The sequence below is a fragment of the Aphidius gifuensis genome, linkage group LG4 (assembly GCF_014905175.1).
Source record: "Aphidius gifuensis isolate YNYX2018 linkage group LG4, ASM1490517v1, whole genome shotgun sequence".
NCBI lineage: Eukaryota > Metazoa > Arthropoda > Insecta > Hymenoptera > Braconidae > Aphidius > Aphidius gifuensis.
Window position 1 is genome coordinate 21,226,113 of NC_057791.1, and position 8,698 is coordinate 21,234,810.

The following is an 8,698-nucleotide window of genomic DNA, read 5'->3' on the forward strand; positions in this document are numbered from 1 at the left end:
GGGTTTAAAAAATAAAATAAATAAATAATGAAATAAATAAATGTAAATTTTATTTAAAAGTAGGTTTACCTCAATAAAATAAAAACATAAATTTAATTATTGTTGATGAAAAAAATATAGTTAATAATTTAGGGCAGCTTTAATGATTACTTTTAATTATAAAATTTATGAATTTAAAAGAAGGAAATTAAATGAAGGGTTGTTTGTATTTAATGATACTTTTATATATTTCCAAATGTTTTTTTTTATTTTTACATGCTTGATGAATATTTAAAATAGTTAATTAAAAATATTTTTATATACAGTTAATTAATTTTGACATGAAGTTGAATAAATGAATTTTTCGAGTAAATGAAATTTAGTTGTTTTGAAGTATTTAAGGCTCTTCAACAAATACTCATGTCCTTCTAATTTGAAGAATACTTGAATCGTGATTTTAGAGCTCTAAAAAAATATGAAATATTAATCTGCGTAAAAATGATATAAAAAAAACGGCAAATGTTTGATAAAGTAAATCTAATTTTATTTTTTTTGATAGAAAAAAATTAATTAATTTAATGGTAAATATAAATTTAAATTATTGTTGATTGCGAATAAATTTCTGATTAAAAAATGAATCTATTAAATTATAGAAATAAATATTAATTGATTTTTTTTATCTTTTAAAATTTCGCGGAAAAATATTACAGGTAAATCAAGTTCAAATCAAAGTCGAACTTATAAAAATAAAAATTTGTAAAAAGGAAATCGATCAATCAAAATAAATTTTTTGAGTTTAAAATAAAATACAAATTAGACTTAATGTGATTAATTTTTGTTCATTTAAACTACGGTATTAATTATTTTTAAATTTTTTTAATTTGTATTTGAAAACAAACTGTGTGAATCTTGTCTGAACACTGAAAAAATATTCTTTTAATAGATGAGATTTCGAGTTTAGTTAATTTATTTGGTGAACAATATGGCTTTAGTACTTTATTACATTTATATTTCCTATCAAACTATGTCATACAGCGTGATGCTCTTGTGGTTCAGTTGAAAAGCACCTTGACTACGATACTGGAGGTCTTCAGTTCAAGTCTCGGTGATAACAGATAATTTTCCGAGATGATTTAAATTAAAAATTACACCCATTTATGTATCAGTCATTATCTGGATTTTATTCCATGTCATGTTATAAATTTTGACAGTTACTTCTAAAGCTTTAGGGCAAATACCTCCTTGCAAAGAACAAGTAGGCTTTTAAACTCCTTCACTCGTTCTATGCTTAGAAGTATTTGCCCCCACGCAAATAATTTTTGGTTTTTTTAAACTCCTAAATTAATTTTTTTTACATTTTTTAATTTGAATTCGTATCCTCAAAAAAATTAATTACAACCATCTACAAGTTGCAAGAATAAAACCACAAATAGAAAATAATTGTTGATGAAAAGAATATAGTTAATAATTTAGAGCAGCTTTAATAAATACTTTTAATTATAAAATTTATAAATTTAAAAGAAAGAAATTAAATAAAGGGTTGTTTATATTTAATAATATTTCTATACTTGCAAATGTTTTTTTTTTATTTTCACATGCTTGATGAATATTTAAAATAGTTAATTAAAAATATAATTAATTTTGACATGAAGTTGAATAAATAAATTTTTCAAGTAAATGAAATTTAGTTGTTTTGAAGTATTTAAGGCTCTTCAACAATCATGTCCATCAACTTCATGTCCATCTAGTTTGAAAAATAGTTGAATAGTATAAGGAAAAGATAAAATTGGATTTTGGGGAATGATGGTGAGGGTAAAGTGTGGTAACATACTTGTATCAACACCACAAGTAGAAGTACTGAGTGCATGACAAACATTGCTTCATATTATATACATATATATTGTGTTATCTCAAATTTCAATGTTACTGTCACATGACAACTAGTGAACATTAACTTGCTAAATTTCATTATCTTTGCATTTTATTATTACATTTTTTATCATTAACATATTTTAATTACCTTATGTGTAACTTTTTCTTCATAAAATATCCATAGTTATTTTAATTAATTGATTGATAATTGAGTTAAAAATAAAAAAAATTATTTAATATAAAATTCATATTATCAGAATATTCAAACAAAATTTTTCTTAAATTTTCAAGATAATTTCTATTTGTTTTCTTATAAAACTTGTTAAATGTTTTAATTTTTTATTTTGTATTTATACCATTACGTAAACAATTTTATTGGTACATTTTTAATTAATATTAAATTTTATTATTGTTTATAATTTTATTTTCTTGTATAATTTTTATTTAATTAATATTTCAAATAATACTTTGTTAATACAAAATTTCAATATTAAACTAAGGAAATTTGTTTAAATAACAATTTTTATTTTGAATTATTTCTAAACATGCAAAATACGTTTATCTTTATTTCTTAAACATTACTTGTCAATGAAAAACAAAAATAAATTTAAATTAAAATATATTATTATTTATATTTATAAATTTAATTTTAATTTGACATGATAAAGTTGAATAAATTATTTATTAATCAAGTAAGTGATTATTATTTTAATTTTTGATGTTTATTATTATAATTTCTTAAATAATAAATCCATGTCATGTTACCATTATATTTACATAAGCGTATAAATTATTAATAGTATTGAAAATTTAAGCAAAATGATTTATAATTGAATATTATACATTGATGATTTGAGGATTTAAAGAAAATGTGGTAACATTTAATTGTTAAAATAAGATTCTAAAAAGTAAAGTTATGCAATGAATGCATTATATAAAATTGATTAATTATATATACATTATAATAATTTATATTTATTAATATTTATTTTCAATTTTATTCTGTAAGAATTTTGAAAATTAATAAATTCAATTAGTTAAACTAAATTTTATTATCAAATAAATTTTTGTTTAATTACATTTATTTATCATAAATGTTATTTTAAACAATTTTTATATATAAATTGTTACTTTATAATTTTTATTTACAAAATATTTATAATTTTATTGAAATTATATATAATTTTAATATCCAATAATTCTGTTGTAGAAACTATTTTTTCATAAAATTTGTAATTTGACAAATTAGTTAAAACAAATTTTATTATTTAATTTAAATTTTAATAATAAACAATTCATATTACTATTTTTATTAATTTTCAATGATTATCAAATTATTTATTTTAATTAACTAAATAATTTATTCTTAAATTTTTAATACACCAGATATTTTTTTACATTTTAATTTTTTGTTTACACAGTCAAATGTAACACATTAATCAATTTATAGTTTTACAATTTTATTATTAGAATTGTATTGTTCAATACACTACTCAACTGATTAGATTTTATATCAAAGAGTTTTTCGGTTGTTTTATTTTTTTGTTATTTATTTTATTTTCCTTCTGTAGGAAAAGTGATAATCTTTGAAAGCACTAAACACAGAATACAAAATAATTTATTATAAAATTTCTAAAAACATCATATAATTTATTTTCAACTGTCTGTTAATTTATTTAAAAAACAAAAAAAAATATAAGTTAACTTTATAAAGTTTTACTACTATACAATTGTTGATTTATAAAAGATGAAAATTAAATTTACGATTTTATAAATTAAATTTTCACAATAAAAAATAATAGAAAGAAAAAACTTTTTATACTTTATTCTTTGTATATATAAAATCTAAATCTAAAAGTAAAATTTGTTTTGCATAATTTAATTTTGTAAAATTAAAATTATAAATTATTAATAATAAATTAAAATATGAATATTGTTTATTTTATTTTTGTTCTACTTGTTGATTGAATTTATTTGAAATATCAAAGTTTACTCAAACAACTGTTCAAACCAAAATCTGCACGATTGACTATTCAAACATTCTTATTCCTTCCAAGATAGTATACATATTTCATCATATATTTTCATGATAATATTCAATAGATCCATCAGCAAATAAAGTTACCTGAGACCCACAGGCACGTACTTGCGTATTATACATATTTGTTTTTCTCATTCTCAACATGGCATTCAAATTTTATTATTATCCTTTTTTATTATTATTTTATATTTTAAAAATTCCTTGATACACACGTGCAAGTGACACATCACAAACTTTTTCTTTTTTCAACTGAGATTTTCCCAGCTTACTTTTTTGTGTTTGATTTTTTCTTTTTCTTTACTCTTTTTTTTAAAAAAAAAAAACAAATAACTCAAACTTATGTTGATTCAGACATTCTGTTAAAATAAAAATAAATCAAAAAAAAAAAATAACTAAACAAAGTTTTTCCTGGCGAAATGAGAAAGAAAATAAAAGTCAATTTAACCGAGTATTAAAAATAAATTATATAATTTTCCGTATAATTATTTTAAATATTTTTGGTGAATTGAAAATTTATTCAAATTAAATCATTGTACTTATTCAATGAAATTGAAATTCGATATACGTAAATTAATCGGAAAATTTAAATTAAGATACCACGAAAGCAAATAATCAAGTAGTTTCCAGAAAATAGCTGATTGTTTTCCAATACGACTATTTGTGATATTCAAAATGAAAAGAAATTTAAATTAAATAAATGAATACAAAAGTTTAGAGATATAAATTAAAATAAATAATGTTTTAAATATTGCATTGGGGATAATATTGATTACTCAATAATACGGAAATATGCAAAATAAATAAAAATAATAATTAAACAAGGAAAATACTCAGTGGCATTGGAATTTGTTATAAAAATGAATTTAAATTTTCTGCAATTTGAGTTATTTGAATTTTATTAACGAGCATGTGTTGCAATTAAAAAATATAATAATTTTCAATCAATTACACTCTAAAGAGCGAGCTTTCAAATACAGAATTGAGCTTTTTTTTTTTTTTGTTTTTTTAAATTTATTTTTCTCCCAACAAATAAACTGGAATTTAAACAAAAAAAATGAAAATGTATTTAAAAAAAATAACAAGTTGATTAAATTTATGGAATTTATATTTATTTATTTTTTTGTATTTACATTTGATAATTTATTGTCAATTGGCTATTAATTTAATTTCAAAGAAAAAAATTATTCAATTAACATAAAATTTATATTATTTTTATTAATTTTACAAAAAATGACTTGAATTTTTTGCAGTTTAAATCTATCAACATAATCGTTTTGCAATTATAAAAAAATCAATAATAATTTTCGATCCATTACGCTTTCAAGCCAGCTTTCAAATACAGAATTGAGCTTTTTTTTTTTTTCTTTTAATATTTATTTGTTCCACAACAAATGAAGCTGAATTTTAAAAATAAAAATAAAAAAATTCAACGAGTTTATATACGAACATTTCTTCACCCGAGTCTTTTGGAGAAACGGCCGAAAAAATTTTTCCTCGTCGGAGATCTCGGAGAAATTTCAGAGTTACTAAGGAAACGATCGGAGTAATCGCCGAGAAATATTATCACCAGGGATATCAGATTAATTAGAAAAAAAAATTTTTTACAAATCAGGACATTTAATATTAAAAAGACATTATCAGGACATTCGTTCCTAAATCAAGACATCCTGATAGGATTTTGCATATGGTAACCCTAATAACGTGCTATAGCCAAGAAGACTAGAGACCTCAGAGGTACAATACATGACAATTGTAAGCATTGGTGAAAGTTATCCGAGAAGTCCATTTAGCTCTATAAGCTAAACTTTTCGTTGCTAAATAATTTAAATAAAATTAATTTTTTAAATCATGTCGATGCTTCAATTTTATCAAACTCATTTTATGCATTTTTATAAAAGTATACTTTTATAAAAATGCACAAATTGAGTTTGAAAATTTTTTTAGGATTTCGCATAATATGGTAACCCTATATATATTAGTGTTTATCAAATTTATAAATAAAACATTTTTTACTTTTCAATATGATCATTGGGTTCATACATCACTCAACTATATCAATAGCATTTTAAAAAATTAAATATTTTCATTTTCAAATTTCCAAATATCCCTCTACCTTTTTCCGGATCATTATAAATTTTTTGCCAATTATAAAGAGTGATATTATTTTTTATACATCAAATCTCAAACTTTTTTCCTTGAGCTTTTTTATCACTGAGCTATCAAAAAAAAAAAAAAAAAAAATAGAATCAGTGATAAATGTAAGCAGCTTTTCAATTTTTTAAAATATCTTTTAGTATTATTTTTTTTCTTTATAATATATCTTCATACTGTCATATAATTTGATTTTAAATTTTTAATATAATTTATTTGTTTATTTATTTAAATTATATTAATATTTCATGAAATGCATTATCGAATTTTCAAACTATCTCAAAAACAAAAAAATTATATGTTTTTTTATTGGAGTCAAGTTTGTTGCTTGTCAGCCAAATCTACACTGGTATAGGATAAATTTATTCCGCCTCAATTGAACAGCCTCGACAGGGTCAGGGCTCTTTGTTTTAAAAAAAAACAAAAAAAAATTTTCAATAAAACACATACTTTTCAAACAATTCAACATATTTTATTTCAAAAAAAAAAAAAAATATAAAAAATAATAATATAACTCAAATACGTGCACACACACTGTCATCTTGAAGACTTACTTTTATTACTTATTTAAATTCTGCTCGAAAAATGACAGTCGTAAAGCCAAATCTTTTGCAATTTATTGATTTTTTTTTTCATTTTCATTACACAGATAATAAAATATAAAAATCAATTATTCATTTTTTTTTTTAGCACGTAAAAAAAAAAACATTTCATGTAGTCATAAATTTTATTTGCAATTTTTTGTGACAATTTAAATTGTGGAAATTTGCGATCGTAGGAAGACAGTGACATCGAAAACATTATATTTTAGGGTGAATCAGGATAACAAGTTCAGCTGAAAGTTTGGAGCCATCTAGTCATGTAGTCTAGCCAAATAAAAGTGCTACCAAAGTTACAATATCCAAACCAACAACAAGACATAAAAACGTACTTTTTATATATATTTTTTTTTCCCCATTCAACTCGATGATAGTTCAGCAAACCCATGCCATTTTTTTTTTGTCATAGAATTTTCTTCTTTTTCATTCTTTTTCTATTGTTTTCGTTACATTATTTTTTTTTTTATTTGTTGTCTTGTGTAAGTTTTCGATTTCGAAACTTTGACATATATTGAATTTGAATTTTTATAATATTTTATGATAAAAAAAATTTTAAAACTTTTAAAAAAACTTTATATTGTAAATTTATGATATAATGCTAAACTCTTTTTCTATCAGAGAATTTTTCAGGCGTAAATAAAAGTTCATTAAAACATTTAACGATTTTATAAAATTGTTTAAATTATTTTCGATTGATCAGTTGACTGTTTTTTTTATTGTCACCACTGTCAATAGTCGGGTTTTAATATTACACTTGAAATAATTTAAATTCTCGGCAATTTTATTCGATAAAAAAAAAGGAATAAAAAGAGAAAATTATACTTACAATTCAACTCACGTTTCACGAGAAGAAATAAAAATTAAATTACAGAAGACTTGTCTTGAAAAATAATTATTTTGTATGTAGTGCTTTTACACAATCAACATTACTCAAAAATTGACTCACTATTATTTATTTATTCTATATAAATTAACAAAATAAAATCTCCATTTATTTTGCATTTAAATAAATATTAACTTATTATTTTTTATCTCAGAATTTTTGGATATTATTCAGTACTTGTAATAATCTGATATTGATAAATATTATTACGTGTTATAAATTTTTTTACAACTGTATTTATCATATAAAAAAAAAAAATATATTTATGGAAATTCTTTGAGCTTTTAGTAGTTTAGAATTTTTCAAGCAACATCGTTCGTCACGTCGTAAAAAAAAAGCTACGACGCAAATGTATATTTGTCAAAGTCATGATAAAATTGTGTTAAAAAAATTTATTATTTTCAATTATATTTTATCAATTTATTTATAATAATAAATGTAATAATTTTTATAAATCAACATATTCATGTTAATGTATACAAATGATACCTGTCAAATTTATTAGTCTGTATAAAGACACTCGAGCTTTCAACCCTCAAGGGAGAGCAAAAAAAGATTTACCAAAACGATCATAAACCAAATGAAATTGATACAGTCTTCTTTTTTATTTTTTATTTCATTTTATGCCGAGTGAAAGAAAGTGAACACTCAAAGAAAACTCAAAAGATTCATCTAGGTGATTAGTTTCTTTGTTTTTTTTTTATTTCTTTTCAATGTTTTGTTTTCATTTTCTTTTCATTTAGGTTTTTTTATTTTTTAAAAACTTTTGTTTATAGAATAATTGAGTTTTTTTTTATGAGTTTTCAATTTTATTATTAAAATTCTACTGTTTTACACTAATCAACTGATTAGATTTTTTTTTTTTTAATCAAAAAGCTTGTTTGTTTGTTGTTGTTTTCTTTTATTTATTTATTTTTCTTTTTACAAAGGAAAAGTGATGATCTTTGGGTTTTCAAACACCCAAATGATTTTTATCATGGAATTTTACTGATACATTTTTTATCATTGATATATTTTAATTAATTTTATATAATTATTATTTATTTGAATTTACAGAATATAAAAACCCCCTGAATATTATCCATATTATGGATTTCCAACCGAAACGTTTGTTGTTAAATAAATAAATACAGAAGATCAATCTCTGATAGTACAGTTATATTATTAATATTA